Genomic DNA, 18,760 nt, shown 5'->3' with positions numbered 1-18,760 from the left:
GCTGGTGAACAGGCTAAATGTATTGAGTGCACCAAGGATGCTGGTGAACGCAGTGCCAAAGAACTGTGGGTTTTTGGTGCTGTAGAGAAGGGCTACTCAACTTTGGAAGCCTCGGGAGCCACAATGATACTCATAGCACATGCCGAGGGCCACAACTTAAGTGTGGTTGCATATATTTGCACATATATGCAAATAGCTTCTTTCACACAGATGGGCATGAATACACAGATTAAGGCAAGACTACATAATATGCAGGCTCCATTTAAGTCAGTTCTGCTGATATTAATAAAATGCAATATTTATCCAATTTCCACCTATATGACAGCACTTGTAATGAGCAATGACAGTCCAGGAATTTAAACTAAAATGCATATCAACAGAACACCATTATATTGACTCACTGTTGTGGAGCATGTTCCCAGTGGAGGTCATGTTCAAAGGATCCCACCCATGAGCTGTGTGTTGAGCACCTGCGTAAACCCAAACAGCTCCGTGAGCTGCAAGCAGATTGGCTGCAGGCCGCATGTGGCCTGCAGGCCACATGTTGAATAACCCTGCCATAGAATGTCTGGGACGGTTTTTCAGCTGTGCTGTAGTTTTGGTGCCGAGAATGGGGGCAGTGTCGGCAGCCTAGGAGGTGGCATGTCAGTGTAGGATCTCTTGGGTGCCATATCCAGTGCAGTCTTCTGTGTGGATCTATGATGTTTGGTCGGCTCAGTGGTTGGTGGTGCTGATGATACCGATGACTTATATCTGGGTTCAGAGTGGGCCCTCTTATGTGGCTCCAATTGTTTAGGTGGTGCCGTGCCTGAAGTGCCAGGCTTGTCTCCTACACTCACCCTGGATGAGCTTGGTGCCAGAGGCAGCGATTTATCAGAGAAACCTGGACTTTCGCTTTTGCTTTGTCAGAAGTAGAGGGACAACTTTTGTCCATGCCTCTGGTCTTGTCCATGTCCTCGGTTCTGGAAGGAGTGTTGTCGCATGGTGGTTGTAATGATTCCTCATACAAGAATGTTTTGAGCCTGTTAGCACAGTCCCGTCTGGCTCTGGCCATGAGGTTCAAGCAGTGTGAACACACTTCTGTACCATATATACCTCTCCTAGGCATCTGATACAAGAAGAGGGGCCACTTGACCCTGGCATCACTTCTCGACAGGAGTCTCAGAATTTAAAGCCTAGAGAGCCAGGCATTTTGATGAAGAACTGGTTTTTTTTTGGGGGGGGGGGGGGGGAGTTGAGGAAAAAAGGTTGTGTATGTGTGTGTTTTTTTTTTAACTAACAGGGAGCGGAGGAATTAAAAACTTGGACATGAGAGAAAATTGAGGGAATTTAGTATTTTTTTGTGTCTCAAGTAGAAAAAAGGAGACTGAATGGGAGCTCCATCTGTTGCCAAGAATGGTAGAGAAGGAACTGTGGTGCCACATCGGTGCCTAACGGACACCAGCAGCAGGGGGAGACACTACTGCACATGTCTCTAGCCGGGAACTGCTAGAAAAATCTTTGGTCGCCAGCCTAAGGCTACACCAGCATCTAGACTGAAGCACCCTTAGGGATATCATTTGAAGAAAAAGTGTTGGTACACTATCATACATTTAATTGTCATCTGGAACAACTTTACAACAGACTCGTCAGTTACAATACTTTTATTCCACCACAAAGAGTGTGTCCAAAACAGTTATTTTTTAGGATTTTAGTATTGTAGCACAAGTTATGCATCCTAACAATCTGCACCAGGGATATGAATGAGTAGTCAACTAGTTGATTAGTTGACTAAGGATGTGAATGAGTAGTCCATTAGTTTCCCCTCTTCAGAGGCAGCAGCACAGGGAGAGGGGCAGGAGAGACTGTCACAAAGCCGCTTCCGGCAGCAACCTCTGTCCATGACATGGGCCCATCGTGGATAGAGACTGATTCATGATAGCAGCCTCTGTCCACGGCACGTCTGGGCCAGCTGCAGGTAGAAGCTGCTTTGTGTCAGCGGCCCCTATCTGTGGGGTGTCCAAGCCCCCTGTGGACAGGGGCTGCTGCCAAAGCAGCCTCTGTACGTAATCAGCACCGGCAATGCTGTGGACAGAGGCTACTTCACAGCAGCTTCCCTAACCCCCTCCCTCAGCAGCCTCTGTCTGTGGGGAACTCAGATGCCCGCAGACAGAGGATTCTGCCATCCCACGCTGCTGCCTCTGTATCAATGGCAGCAGCGTGGGGATGCAGGTGGCTGGACCATGAGGAAAGTTGGTTTGTAAGCTGGTGGCCATAGAGGGCTCTGCTGCATCTGCCTCCCCAACTCTGATGTATGACAGCTCCAAGCAGAATGGTGATGGGATGGAGAGATGAGCTGTTGTGGAAAGGGCGGAAGGTTATGTACGACTGCAGGTTTACCCTGAGATCTGGGCACTATTGGGTAAGCCTGGACAACACTGCAAGTGTCAAAATCTCCTGAGCAGCTTGGAGTGCTTCAGGCATTGACAGTACCAGAGGCAGGAGGCCCATCTCAGTTTCAGGGCTTCCTGGCATGGAACAGGATGGGCTGCATTGCTTGACATAAGCCAAGGCCAAACTTTCCAAAGGCGGAGATGAGCTGCCTGACATGGGTCTTAACTCACCCTCAACCCTGCCCTTCCTCTTGTGGGGAGTAGAAGACTGTCCTCTACTGGCCACGTTCGCCTTCTTGGCCAGGGCCACGGAGGGACATTAATGACAGCTTGTCAACAGTGTTGGCAGGACACTATGCCCTGAAGCCACAATGCTGGGTGCCAAGTTGGATCTCTGCTCCAGGGCTGGAACGAGTGCCAACTCCATCAGAAGCACTTTAAGACTGATTTCACACTTCTTATTCGTCCTAGCCTTAAAGGACTTGAAGATATGACACATGTTGCTTAGATGTCCTTTGCCGAGGCATCCGAGACTACTACTGTGTGTGTTTACAGCAATCACAGGGCCTGGGGACTGGGGCATGCCCCATTCCTCGCTTTGTCCCAGAGGGGACTAACAAAACTAACTACTGCTAAGGGCTAACTAACTCAATTACTAACTAAATACACTAACTTTGCAGAATACTAGTTGGTACAAATGAAACTTAAGCAATGCTAGTAAGAGAAGCAAAGGTTCAATGCACTATCACTGGCAGCAAAAAAGAACTGAGGGTGGGGTGGGAGTGGGTAGCGCCCATTATACTGTGCCATGTGGGAGCCACTCCAGCTGTCACCAAAGCCACTCACAGTCAGTGCTGAGGAAGAAGAATTTGACACCAATGCATGTGGCAAGCACACACCCCAAATGTGGAATGGATGTGAGCAACACCCAAAGAAGAAACATTTTATTCTTTAATATGAAGAAGTGTTGTATGGTGAGCAATTAAGAAAATTAGGTAATTACTTCAAGAACTGTAATAAGGATTTAGAAGCATAACTTTACATGTCTATTTTTGAAAAAACTGATTCTAAGTGTATCAATGAAGTAAGATGGAAACCAAGCTGCATGTCAATTTTAGAACCCTCTAACACATCAAAAACTATACAGTTGCAAATGAATTAAACTGGCCTGCCAGGTGTTCTCTATATTACAAAATTATTTCTTGATTGCTCTGCTTATTGGTCAGCTGTACTCTTAAATCAAACGTTTATAATACAGCCATCAATAAATTCTGCATATTGTCTCAGATTAAATTTAACAAAAAAGGGAAGAGTCAGGGGTAAGGTAATAAAATACCATATATCCATTTATTAAGTTAACTAAAAATAGATACTGTTGTATCTTGAAAAATTTGAGTTTTCATTAGTTATTTAATTTACCAATTAGTAGACTGGAGAGAAAAATAGGAAGTCTCTTGAATGTCTGACTGTGGCCACCAAAACAAATGCAGAGTCTATGCACTTCAGAATAAAGATAACACGAAAATCAGAGCACATGCTGGGTTTTAGAAGCACAAAAAATTAAAATAATTGAGTCCCACTGCTAAAATCCTATACAAAAACATATATGTTATTTACTGTTTCTTTTCCTTATAAATTCTAATCTTTCAAATAGGTTTTCCACCTGCTCTTTATACTCCAAAACATGACATATTCTAGGTATAACAGTGCAATTATGAAGACTATAAAAAGCTAAACAGAAAGAAGACTAGTTGAATAAAGTTTCCTTCTTTTATAAGTAAAGTTAAAAGAAAGCTGTTCTTTCTTATTAATACCATGATGATTAGTCTTATAATGGACATTTACATTTCTGAAGAGTTGAGCTTTTTAATTTTTTATGTTTTTTTTTTTTTTTTTTTTTTTAAGGAAACACAGATTTGAAATACAATCTTAATGTATTAGTTTGTCTATATTTAAATGTGTATACAAACTTATACCTACCTTTGATGTCTAAAAAACCAGATTTTAAAGATTTTGTCTAAACACTGTATTCTTCAAACACTTATATATCCAAAAACCAATATTTTCCAGGCACGATCTAAAAACACAAACAGACAAGTGAGATTGGTTTTAGCATAATTTTGTTCTTTAAAACAAACAACCAAACAAACCAAACAAACAAAAACACACACCACACAAAAAACAACCTCCCACAAGTACAAAATGAATAATGCTGTTAACTTACAATATATTCTTTTACTTTAATTCTTTAACTATTATAAATAAAATATTATGGTTTAATTTTTAAATGCATGAAATTCAAGAAATCTACAGTTATGACTCACAAAGCAATAACACCACTAGATTACAAAAAACAATACTGAATATACAGACCAGAAGATAAATACCGAAAGAAAATTAAACTATATCCAGTACAACTCTGGAGAATTAACATTTGTTAGAGTCAACCTTGAGAAGAGAAATCCTGAAATTACAAGTTGTAATTTTAATGGACAACTTTGTTAAAGAGCAAATGTAATCATAAAATGCTACTTGTTAGTATTTGCTCTTTCAAAAATAAATAAGGAGTCATTTAATACAATGGGTAGAATTCTCTGTATCTTCATTAGGAATGTTAAATATTGGTTAATTGAATAGTAGAGTAACTGCATGAATTCTTAGCAGATAGTGGACTATTCTATAGTCCCCAGGGGTGTGGCCAGCAGCCAGTGTGCTCCAGCCTCACTCCTGAGGAGTCCCCTGCCACTCTGTGCTGCTGCCTTTCTATCAGAGGCAGCAGCATGGGTGCCAGCTGGGAGATGGTCCGCGAGGGGAGCCAGTTTAAAAAACAGCTCCCCTTGCAAACTGGCTGCCTGTTGTCCTGTGCTGCTGCCTCTGATAAAGGTAACCATATTTTATAAATAGCAGTTGTTTTTGTAGGATTGGAGCCTATTATTGCCAAGTGTAGCTTGCAGGTGGACAACCGAACCTGTGGAAGTCCCCATTAATCACGTAAATAGAGCTCTGCATGAATCCAGTATCCTACCCACAAGATACTTAAGGCAGCATCACAGCCACCATGATTAAGTATATTTAACAGCAACTATAACAAACATTCTACATCTTTGTAGTATTCCTGCTGTATCAGTGAAGATATATATGTCAGCTTTATATATATTGCCATTTCCTTTGTCCAATCAGCTTTCTTTTTAATCTTTAATTAAGCCAGTAAATGAGGGTTTTATGCTGTACCCAGTAAAGCCGATGATAAAGATGCCAGTAATTTCATTGAGACTAGATGTTAAAGAGATCCTGCTGAAGAGATTCTGAAGTGATTACATTAGTCTCTGAAGTTGAACTTTTCTAATAGACTGATCTCTACCAACAAAGTATCAAAGGAGAATTATTTTAGGTTATTCACACACACATATATGCATGCTTAAAAACCACTTTTTCAGTTACTCTAGGTCCATATTTCTACTATTTGTAGACAAGGAAGCTCCGAGTTTAGCTATGTTTTTAAAATGTGAAAAGTGAATTGTTTCTAGATGAAAAAAATACAAATCTAAATCCTAAAATTTAAACTTAAAAACAAAACAAAACATTGTTTCACTTACAGCTAAGTGCATTCATTATATCTGCAACTTCTGAAACACTGCAGTGATCACTATCCTAGAAAATTATTATAATTCCATAAAAGTTAAGATCCTCACATTTTAAAATGTATTTTATTTTCAATAGTTTATACCAGACGCCCACTTCCCTAGGCCTAATGTAAATTAAAATCCAAGTATAAAATTATTAAATGTCATAACAGTGTCTTCAAAACAAAGACTCAATATATTAAAGATCCGTGTACTACTGTGAGTATGGTAACCCATTTTTTTCCCAATCAAAATGTAAACAAATTGACTTTTCATTGTGCATCAAGGCTTAAACTCATATGTGGATAGGCTGTCAATGGGTACAAATTCCAGATGGTAGAATGACCTTATACCACTACTAAAAAGTTCCAGTCCAGGAACTGAAAGAGACATTGTCCCAGCAGACAGCAACTGCCACGATGGAATATGGTGGAAGAAAGTACTTGGGGGAGATTTTTGGGATGCAGGAGTGAGGCATGCTAACTCTTGGAGTTTGCTCCATGCTGGAGCCCCCTTCTGCACCCAAACTCACTTCCAGAGCTCACATCCCTCTCCCCCTCCTTTACCCCAATGCTCTGGGAGGACATCTGGGTGCTAGGGTTGCCAGGTGTCCAGTTTTGAACCAGACCAGTTCAGTATTTGAGATTTCTGTTTGGGAAACAAATTAAGAAAATATAAATGTCCAGAATTTTCTAAATAAGATGCAATGTAGATTGTGATGTAATGTCAAGTGTGTTCGGTATTTGTGTTGAAACCACCTGGCAACCCAACTGGGTGTAAGAGGGGGTTCCAGCCTGGATCAGATTGTTGGAGTTCAAACATGAAGAGTGCAACTCTGAGAAGGAGTTTGTCTGGAGCCCCTTCCTGCACCCAAACTCACTCAGAGCCCACAAGTCTCAGCTTCTCCTGCACCCCAACACTCTGGATGCAGGAAGGGGCTTCAGTCTGTGGCAGTGTTGGTTGCTGAAGGGGGTGAAGTAAGTGTGTGTGTGTGTGTATATATATATATATACACACACACACACACCCCCACCACACACACACACCTGTTGATCCTAATAAACTTTTACTATCTTTTACTTCTGTTAGTAGGCAAAAGTAATAAATCTATGCATTTTATTCCAGTGCAGGTACCATTAAGAGACTTGTAAACCAAGTTCTGATATTCCCCCCCCCCCCCCCCCCATCAGAGTAACTGGTTGTATGACAGCCAGAAATAATACTTCTTTTTATTTATAACCAAGAAGGATGAATTTGCAGTGGAGAGAATTGGGAAAAAATATTTTAAAAAATACCAAACAAATTTCATATGCATAACTAAAAGACAAAAAATAATAGATATTCTGTCCTTCCATGTTTTATGGTCACTTTTCAGATATTGAGTGCACTTTAAAAGGATTTCAGTTTTGTTTTTACTTCTTCCTGATAGCTATTTTGCAAACAATCAACTATCTAGGGCTTCCTTGTCAGAGCTCTTTACACTGAAACTCAGTCTTCCTCTTTTCAGGAAGCTGAGTCTTATAAACCATCATCCCACTTTACTTTAATTGTCATGGAGAAAAATGTTACATATTTCTGCCTTAGCTCATAAAAAAACCCTATCTCATATTATTTATTGTGATTATTATTATTATTATTGCTTTCAGTTGAAGGGCTAAAATGAAGACAAGTAAAAAAATCTGGCCCCCTATTTTAGATGTGATTTCTGACTACAGGTTGAACCTTTCTAGTCCGGCACACTCTGATCTGGCAAACATCCATATTCTGACATGATTTTACTTAGCCAAATGTCCACTTATCATTGGCGCAGCTAAGATTCCTATGGTCCCATAAAGTTTGTTTAGAGCCACCAGTCCTGGCTCTCAGTGTTTTATGTTGTTATTTAGCTCTAATTTACCCCTAAATGTCCAGTAAGCAATGGAAGTTTTGGTAATGCTGCTAGACAATATTCCATGGTTCAGTAAATTCTCTGGTTTGACTCTGGTCAGGTCCAGAAAGTACTGGACTAGACAGGTTCAACTGTAGCAACTTTAACAGTCTAACTTTCCCCCACATTTGGCCACAATAGAGAAGTGCCTTCCATTTTGTTCCCACCAAGTGATAGTTTAAGGAGAATTCTAAAGCCCCCAGAACTCTGCATAACATTGCTCTTCTGTGCGAACATCCCAAAGTTTAGGGAGTAACTTACATACAAAACCTTTTGGACCTGTGCCAGAATACCCAGTATGCTTGTTTTTAAACAGATTCTAGCCTTTTGTATTTTCCTGATCATTTTTAAGCAGTAGTTTTAGTCTCAACAATATTCATCATTCGACTTCATTTCCACAACTATCCAACCCTTCACTTCTATTAGACTGAATTGCAACACTTTAGAGAGAACAACATTTCATGCGTTTCATCTACTTTATTGTTTAAAGCTAGGATTGGACGTGTTCTGATATATAGCTAGGTAAAAGAGGAGGGGGAAAATATAAAACTTACTCCTATTTAGATAGATGTAGATGGAAGTCTAAAAGCTTGAACTAAGTAAAATCTTTTGTTAGTCAACCTATTTCCTTGTTTTGCATATACTTTTACTTGCTACAGAAATACTTCTATAAGAATAGCACTTTGGGGCAAAAATCAAATATGTAAAATTGTTAGAGGTAACCATTGTTTCTAGAGATCTATGAACATCAGATAAATGCTCTGTGAAGCATTGCTGATGAACATGAAAGTACACTTTATGTTCTGGAAGTCTTCATCAAGATTTTTTTTAAACAAGCTTTTATTTTTATGGCAAATTGTTCACAACCTAGACCCGATGAAGAGAAATATGAGCATGTTCACCTATAAATTTCAGTGCAATAAAAATGAATGTTAAGGTGTCCATTTCATATTACAGAAAATGACAGAATCCAACTGAAGATTGAAAAACACTTCAAATGGGAAAAAGTCCTAGTTTTCAAAACATTAAACGAAGGTTGAACACAAATTTTTCTGCTTACACAAAGAGCAGTTTCTACCATGGTGAATCTTGCCAGAGGAAAAAAAATGAACAGCAAAATATGAGATGTGTAGTAATTTTATTTTCCAGACATATGATCCAAAAAACCTTTGGAATCTAAACTGACCAGAAATCAAGAAATCATTCTTAAAACTTTTCTCAACTACCAATAGGAGTACAATTCTTTCTTTGATTCACTGAGTTTGACAACAACACGGAAAATGAGCATCCTATCTTCAGTTATGACATCTGTTTTAACAACACATGTCCTTCTGTTTACAAGTATTGATTATCTACTTCAGATGTAGTTATAAGACGCAGGCTATAGAAGGGCAGCAGACCAGAGAATCTAATATAACAAATTACTCTCACTTCTAACAAGAGCCCGATTTTGACATCTTTACTCTTGCTGATTAGCACCATATGTTCTGTGAGTAGTCCCCCTGGTATCAATGGGATTATGGACTTTATCCTGCAGGTTGCTGAGTGCCTCACTCCAATCCTGAAAAGCACCTAAGTATTTACAGGATTATGCCTGTGCTCAAAATTAAGTATCCCCTAAAAGTGTATCTTTAAGAGAACGGGGCACAGAATGCTCTCAGCATCTTGAAGGATTCAACAGAAGTAAGGAAAGCAGAAGCCAGTCCAAAATTACACTGCATGAGGCTTTCATCACTGGAAAATTAGATATATACAAAAGCTGTGGAAATAACTTGTTTTCAAAATACAATTTAAAACTTCTGGAGAATATAATCGCTAACAGTGAAAATTATGAGGATAAACATTTACTAATTTTTCCTTCTTTGTAATATTAAATGGTATTTTATCGTTTTCTTGTAAAATAAGTATTTTTTTTTTAAATATAATAGTAGTTATAGTACCAGTTGAAATTGCCTAATTTCTGCTAGTTTCCTGACAGGTACAAATAACTCAAATTTGTATCAAGTCAGCCAATTGCTTTATGATTCGTCATTGTAAAGGACTCATATTTACTTCACATAATGACATAGCATTCCCACTTCCACTACACTTAAAGGGCAGGTCAAATCAAGATATGCAACTCCAGCTATGTTAATTACTCCAGCTGGAATCAACATGCCTTGTTTAGAATTTCCCCACTGTCCCCACAGCAGGAGGCTGATGGGAGAAAACGCTCACATCACCTTCTCTTATTCCTCATGGAAGCACAAGTACCGGTCGCTGAGTTCAACTGAGCGAATCTCAACTAGAATCACTAAATCAAACTTTGGAAGGTAAATCATGGCAATGTCAATCTTCTGTTTAGTGAAGACATGGCCTTGCAAGTAAATAGCCTAGGACATAAATTTCAGCTGAAGATTTTGGCTGCTGAAGCTGTGCTGATAACCACAAAGAGCAATTATATGAATCTGAAAAATCTGAACTATGTTTCTGGACATATTTGGATAAAAATGTTGTGGTAACTCCAAGAATGGCCCATCTAACCCTTTCTCTTAACTCCTTCCCCTGACAACACCTTCCTTCCCTCTTCTCCCTCCCTATTCATGTATTTTGCTATTTTATTATTATTACTCCCACACTAATGTGTAATGTCTACATAGCATTGTCTGGTATTGTTTTGTCTGGTCTTGAAGCTTTCACGTGCTGTAAAACTGTACAAATGGTAATTCTACTAGAGATCCCCTGAAGCTTATACTATTTGGAAACATATCATTTGCTCTTTTGTACTTTTCATTGCCTATGAAAATCAATAAAAATTAATCATAGACATTCAGGGCTACTGTTATTCTTCAAATTCGCTTTACAGTATACAACTCCATTATAAGTCCTTACAAAATCATAAAAATGTACAATGCCACAAAAAGTATTCACTCCTACTATAAAAAAACCCCAATCATAATATTTTACTATTTTACTACTAATATCTTAAAAAAAGGAAGATACAATCTGCTGGACTCATCTTGTTCAAACACCATAATTTGGCTCTTCGCTACAGTTCCACTTTCTGCCCCACAAGAGCCAGAAAGACAGATTGTATGGAAGTATATGTGAACCTTCTACCATTTTAAAAATATTGATTTTACTTATTCATTCTGCCTTCATTTTTAAAAATCTGGAAGATACCCCCTTTTATTTTCTTTATTTTGAGGGTGTGAAAGGGATAACGTGACTATGTGCATACAAGTACCCCATACCTAGAGAACTACAAGAAGATGCCAGAAAGAAAAGTTCTCAAGGTTTAAGCAACCCTAAATACTGTTTCAAACACTCATGAAAGCATTTAAAAGTCTTGAGACTTGAGATTGTCATGTTAACCTGAGGTAAGGAAGAGCTGTTAACCCAGAGTGTTGTGTTAAAATTTGTATTATAATAACCACTTGCGTATGAGGAAAATGTTAGTTACCACATAAGAGCTAGTCTAAGAGTCTAAGAAGGAATGTTTATAAGTGACTCTGAGGTTGTAGTTTAGACATTAGATAATAATTTGTTTTTATTATTAGGTATTATTTAGCCAGATTCAGATTACAGAACTGATTGCTTTGGCAAAATTCTTTAGTTGGGATTATAACAAGAAGACTGAAAGCCACCCTTAAAATTCAATTGAGAATTTTTGGAGCCAAAAATAAGGATTTAACTTCAATCAAATACTGACATGGACTTGCTTGATTTGACCCTGTTTGATAGTGTTTTATTTTTAGTTAGATAACATTATTAATAAGCAGTTTAATTCTGGTGATACATTTGCTTGATTTTGTTTTGGTTTGCCTAAGTTTCAATAAAAATGTAAACCAGAAGTTAATTCTGAGATATACATCTTTTAATAACCAAAAAATAACAAATAGTATGGTAGCACTTTAAAGACTAACAAAACATGTAGATGGTATCATTGTTGCATAAATTGCAAGATTCGTCCCCTGGAGGCTAGTCTAATTTGCCCACAGAAGAGAGTCACACTTTCAGGCTGGGTCCAACTCAATTTTATTGCTTGCAAGCAAGGTTCGGCTAAGGAGCTCAATGCTCAAAGCAAAGCTGACCCCCAGCATCGGGTAAGCCAGGCGTCTTATAGGGTTAACATCCTTCCTGGTTTATGTGCCTTAACATGATTGGTTACCTTATTTTGCTTCTAATATCCTTGGAAGTCAGGTTTATCTCCAAATAAGGTTAGCTGCACTATGCAACCCTGCTGACTCTGCGGTTACAGTTGTTTGTTACATTTATTCGCTCGCTTAACAATAGGCAGGTTACACTTCCTACTTGCCTGCTTGAACCTGTCACAAGTGAAATATATATCTACATTCTTACTCAAGCAGGAAACTGGTTTCATTTCCTGCTACATCATGAGCTTTCGTGGGCACAGCCCACTTCTTCAGATGACCAGTGAAGTGGTCCTTGTAGGTGGTTTGTTGAATTGTAGTAAAGTCTGGAAAAGATGAAGTGTACATGGATGCTTAGTTTTTTACAATAGTTTCTAATGTTCAGAGCTCCTACTTGTTTTTTTCCTCTTTGTTGTATAAAATGCTGATAAGACAATTCCTGAGTTTTTTTGTGAAAATGTGGCATAATCTCTGGCTGTAGTCCGTGGGATATGTAGATTGTAGTGGGTTTTTCACCCTTAGACCCTTAGGTATGATGTTCATCTGTTTGCACTTGGAAAAGATGATGATGTCTGTTTGGATCTGTGCGAGTTTCTTTTGTGCAGTTGATGGAGTCCCACTCCATACAGCTGAATGGAGTGCCTTTCATGTTCAAAAGCTTCAGGGGGTAGCCGAGTTAGTCTGTATAGGATAAACTAAAAAACAATAAATAGTATGGTAGAACTTTAAAGACCTACAAAACATGTAGATGGTATCATGAGCTTTCGTGGACACAGCCCACTTCTGCAGATGACCAGGCTATGCTCACGAAAGCTCATGATACCATCTAAATGTTTTTAGTCTTTATAGTGTTACCAGACTATTTGTTGTTTTTTCGTTTATCCTGTACAGACTTACTCGGCTACCCCCTGAAGCTTTTAATAAGGAACCTAAGTCCAGAAGGGGTTGTTACTAGCCAGTCAACCTAAAAGCTTAAACATCTCACCCTTATAAAAGTCCATAGTTTTCACAAGACAGATTGTTAAACTGTATCAAACTGTATTACATTTAAGGAGCCAGAAGAAAATAGCGCAGATTAGCTTTGAAGGGCAGAGTGAGTGCAGAAAACTGCAACATTACCAGAGTATCGAGATATCATCAACTCCGCCCCCATTTTAACATTTTCTAAGGGAAAAAAGGTTACAAAATGTAGAAAGGTTAATGTGATTTGAACAGAGTTTAAAGTTTCAAAGGTGTAATTTTAACAAAGCTAAACAATTAATTTTAGAGATTACACTTTTAAATATTCAAAAACAGTATTCAGACTTTAAAATAAACATCTCAATAATGAATATGAACACAATGTAGAACCCTCTATAATTTATCCTAAAGTTAAATATGAGGGCAGCTCCTAAATTGAGAATGGAATTCTTAAGTCTTCTCTTATTTAAAAAACACCACCACCACCAAATATGCAGTATGCTTTCCATTTGCTAAAATATGCTGCATAGTAATATTTTTATGCATAAACATGATCTACTTAATCTATAGATTTGCCATAAGAATATATCCACAATATACACATTATAAACAATCTTAATTGTCAGAAGATAATATTAAAAGTTGAATTTAAATTCATGAATCAGCTGAATAGTTCAAAATTACTTTAAAGAAAGAATAATCTTTCGAGTAGACCTAATCCTTCAGTAATTTTTTTGGTAGAGACATCCAACATAATTCTCCATAAGGATTGATCGTGACAATCTCCAAATTCCTATGGAATGCAGGCTGCACCTCTTTGAACCAGGACACTCTGGTCTGGCAATATGGTCCTGTCGGACCATGGATGCTCCAGGATCAGAGCATCATGGCACACTGCGGGTGGGACGGGATGACAGGAACACAGAATGCTGTGGGAGAAGAGGGGAACTAGGCGCAATGCAGGTGGCTGTGAGCCTCATGCATGGCCCAGCTGGACTGCAGATGGAGGAGGGGAGGCCGGGCTCCTGACCCGCCCCTCCCCCCTCCATCGTGCCAAGCTGCTGGGGGATGGAGGAGGAGAAACTGGAAACCAGGAAGCCAGAAGTCTGTGGGGTGACAGGTCGGGAGTGGGACCATCACCCGGGAGGCCAGAAATGACCTCCCTTGGTCTGGCACAATCCCTCATCTGGGACCACTCAAGTTCTGAGGATGCTGGACCAGGGAGGTCCAACCTATAACTAATGGAAGTAAAGGAGTTTGTGCAAGGCTCTCAACTAGTCAATCTTGGTTGTAAGGATTCAGTAGAGGCTTCACAGGGATAAATATGGCATTCCTATTCCAACAACATTCTGACAAATCCAATTAGACCAAATTTTCCATTACTGCAGGAATCAGAGAAAGTTGGGAAGGTCTATTACAGAAGCGTCCTACCATGCTAACTTTAAGGAAATGACCACAGTATAAAACAATGAACCTTCTTCATAATTTGTAGGTATTACTCAATGTTGGATGCTGTTTAAGATCTAAAAAACAAAATCTATGGTACAGTACTGACATCATTTCCTGAAGAGGGCACACCAAAACTCTAAACTACCACCCATACAATCTTCATCTGTAACATAAAAACCTGAGCATTCTATCACACCTTTTTTTCTAAGGTTTTTTGAGTAATCTGACATACATTATATATTTAATTTTCACAATAACCATGTGAGACTGGTACCATACATATTTTAGGGAGGGAAAATGGAGGAAGAGCTGTTAAATGACAAACTTACACAGGGAGCAATTAGCAGTCATGTGGAAAAAACCTAGAACTTTCATCTCCCAACTTTACGATTCAAACGCTAACATTAGTCCACAATAGGGATGTGAAAGTATAACAATGTACATGGTTAACTGATGACTCTGGGCTCATCAGTTAACATGCACGGTAACACACAGTAAACCCGCTCCACCCACTGCCTCTATATCAGAGGCAGCAGTGTGGGGGCACAGGCAGGAGCCAGTACACGTGGAGAGTCAGCTTTTAAGCTGGTTCCCTGTGCGTACTAGCTCCTGTGGAGCTGCCTGTCCCCTTTTGCTGCAGGGTAGCAGGCGGGAGCCACTTACGCCATGAGTTTAACCATGTACCACTGAAATTTTCAGCCAGTACACAATTACTTTATTACATTCATTTTAACATCCCTAGCCCATACCTTCCAATCATTTGGGAAAGTGCTCTGAAATCAACACATGGATAAATAACAAAATTTTACTTTTAGGAACTAGCGAGATACAGGAAATTACTTTCAAAACTATAAAAGTGTCACGTGCTCTACAATATTATGTGTCCCTCTCTCTAGATACATATTATGCTCTTCTTCATTGTTTATAAGGTCTCAAGAACATTCACTTCTAATTTGTGTTAGCTGATATCATCCTCACAGCATTTTAGAGCTCCACGGTAGCCTCTGTCCATAACAATTACAACAGTTTTTTTCATAATAATCCTTCTCCGCCCCAGTAAATGTAAACTTAAAGACTTTTTGAAAAATCTTTAATAGAGTTGCGGTAATTAATACTTTGGCTGCAGAGTGGCTTTTTTCAACTTAATCCTCTACTTTTAGGCATTTAAACTTTTTAAAAAGTCACTGTGTGGGCATGAGTTTTAATTTTTGTGGATACATACAATGTTTGAAAGTGCACCAATACAGTAATTACTTTCAAACATAAAATGTCAGCATTGAAGTGATAGAGATGCAGCCGTGTTAGTCTTTAAAGTGCTGCATAGTCCTGTCTTTTGTTTCAGCATTGAACTGGTAACCACTGTATCAGAGAATGAATTTACCTAAATATAAAACCATGACTACTTTTCAAAAACTATTTTCTTTGAAATCCATAGTGCTGGATGAGAATGATTAGTGTTTGAAAAAAAAATCTAAATTTTGAAATCAAGCCATAAACATTTTCATGAAACTAACTAGCATACTGACCAAATTCAGAGAATTTGATAAAGATAAACAAATAGTATAAAAAATAAATTCCACTTAAGTTATGAAAACTAAAAATATTAAATGTTATTTACAATAGATGATAGGAAATACATTATAGTATATATATTAAATATAGTATATGCTACAATTAAGTAGGATATCTAACTTTCATTTCTATCCAAATGTAAGGTTTTATTGGGAGGGAATGGGAAAGTGATTGGTTTAAATCAGTGGTGCTCAACCTTTTTTCATTCACAACCCCAGGAGCCAGGATAATTTTTGTTGGGGGAAAAAAAGCGCCAGGAACATTTTGTTGCGGCCCCTTTAATTTAAAGCGCCAGTCCGCTCTCCTGCCACTTCCCCTACCCCCACCACCTGTACACAGAGCCGGGAAAAGATGCCAGCTGGCTGCTGTGACCCCTCCAGGAAGACAGGTTGCCCACCACTGGTTTAAATGATGTGATCATTAAAAATATATTCTGAACCAGTGGGCTGAGGTAAGTATTAAAAACGAGTAGTCCTGTAGCACCTTAGAAACTAACAAATTATATATATTCATGAGCTTTTAAAAAAACTACTTGTTTTTAAAGTTAGAGACTAACACGGCTACCCCTCTGAAACTATTACACAGCATTGATATCCATCCACTACTTAATATACTGCTCTTTGAAATTGTAATTCATGAAATTACAATTATAGCATGTCATACCTACTATCATCACTCTCTTTTTTGCTAGCTGCCACTTTTGATCACTAGCTCCTACTCCAAGCTATCACATGCCAAGAGGGAAGATGGACAAGGGCACTCAATGGACATGAATTCTGTTTTGTTATTTAAAGCTTGTCAAGAAGGAATTTTGTTTTCAACAAGATCTGCCAGTTCAGGAAGCTACCTATTTATATTTACAGTGACTCAAAGGATCCAAATTATTCTAGCTTTGATGTGTTTTTCATAGTTCTCCATTCTGTGATCTGCAACTAAACATTGCTTTTCTATTTTTAATTAACAAACATTTAACAACATCTTGTCTGAAACGAGAACCTTCTTTACTTGGGCCAGTCCAAGCAATCAGTGACTTGCATCTAAATTTAGAATTGTAGTTGATGAATGTAAGTGTAAGTGTATCTTTATCAAGTAGTATTTGCTCATCAACAGTAGAAAGAAAAGAGATGCATGGCGCAAAAATAAATAAATAAATATCCTATCACGATGGCCAATAGATCAAGATTGAGTTCTAACAGAGCTTTTAAAAGGGGACAATATCTTTGCAAATATTTGTAACTAGCTCACAATTTGAATTTAAACACTATAAGATAACATACAATTAGAATAAAGCTTGAGGCCTATGAAATTTGGCATAGAGAAATGGCTAACTGTTACCCCTAATTTTGTGGAACTGAAGGAAAAAGTTTGTCCAGAACACACTAGCCAATCATAGAACGTGAGTTAACACCAGCTTTTTGCTATTTTAGAATAACATCTGCAGTTGTTTGACCATAAGAATGCCATGGCAACAAACTGAGTTCATTAATTTATTAACCTATAGGAGAAAAGAGCATCTTTGTGGCAAGAAAATACCAATAAGGAAGAGAGGAAAAGCCCCTGCTGAATATGCATTAGGCATACTGGAGTCAGCATAATACAGTGAAACCTTTGTTATCCAGCACTCTGTTAACCAGAAATCTTTGTTAACTAGCATTGCCCCCAGCCACAATACTGTCATATCTTCAGGCACACAAGCCTGGCTTGGTTTACCATGATTGGCTTAACAATTTTTTATTTAAGAAGTTCAAATTGTTAAAGATATTGTTGGTAAAATGGTAAATTCAAAATGGAGTCAGAGAATTCAAAATGGAACCTGTCATGAGTGTCAAAACACCTTTGTACACAGCACTGTGGCTGTGCACATGGCACCAATTATGTGCACTCAGCACAGAACTATGCACAAGGCACACAGACTGTGCACACGTCACCATGTTTCTGCACACAGGACTCTAACTGTTTTCCTGCCTTTGAATCCTTAAATACACCTGTTCCTGAGAGGATCGGGTCGGCCGTTTTGTCATCACCGTGGAGGAGAGTCACTTGTTATACTTTGAAACTGTGGCGAAGGCCGGGTTTACCTCAAATACGAACAGATCTCATCCGACTGCAACCATCAGGGTGCAGTTGTTGTTGCAACTGCCCAGCGTAGTGAGTCCACAGCAACCTGAGTCTCATACCATAGGACAACATTGACTACATAAGGCAAAGCCTGCATTCTGTGGTGAAGGCCCTCTGCAGTGCTTCGTAAGTTACTCAACACCTACATGCCTAAGGACTCCTCAGAGTTCCTATCCTACGGCTATCTGCAGCCACAGGGTAGAAGGTCCTGAGCACCTGTAAACCTCTGACAGAGTACAGTATTCTACCGTTAGTTTATGATCCTATCTGTACTGTCTCCTATTATATCAGTGGGAGAGGGGTTGGATTTATGCAGTGTTGCTTCATTGTTATTGTGTTTTACCTGTTGTGTTTACAATATGCTTGGTTAAATTTTGAAATCGAGTCTGTGTTTATTTACATCCAAAATCCTCCAGTGATTAGATATGGCGGGTTCCAGGGCGAATCCTCTTCTGGGACAAAGGCAAGATTTCAGATCAGGCCCTCTAAATTCTAGTTTTGTTAGTGTGCCTTTGCTAACAATCATCTTTAACTAAAAATAGAAATGTGAGACCAACTGCCTCACACTACAAAATTGCCAATATTAAACACTTGAGTTTTACTATT

The 18,760-nt window shown here is 38.7% G+C and overlaps 1 protein-coding gene across 8 annotated transcripts in view; it reads right to left on the bottom strand.

Moving 5' to 3' along the window:
- Positions 1-18,760, bottom strand: part of MBD5 (methyl-CpG binding domain protein 5) — a 253,117-nt gene that overhangs the window by 162,446 nt on the left and 71,911 nt on the right. For all 8 annotated transcript variants that reach the window (XM_075933345.2, XM_075933340.2, XM_006135680.5 and 5 more), the window contains exon 2: positions 4,353-4,449. The gene's annotated coding sequence lies outside the window, so the exon portion shown is untranslated. The remainder of the gene's footprint in view (positions 1-4,352; positions 4,450-18,760) is intronic.

This window comes from Pelodiscus sinensis, chromosome 7, assembly GCF_052426305.1.
Source record: "Pelodiscus sinensis isolate ZL-2025 chromosome 7, ASM5242630v1, whole genome shotgun sequence".
Lineage (NCBI taxonomy): Eukaryota > Metazoa > Chordata > Testudines > Trionychidae > Pelodiscus > Pelodiscus sinensis.
This window is presented reverse-complemented; position numbering and strand designations above follow the sequence as displayed.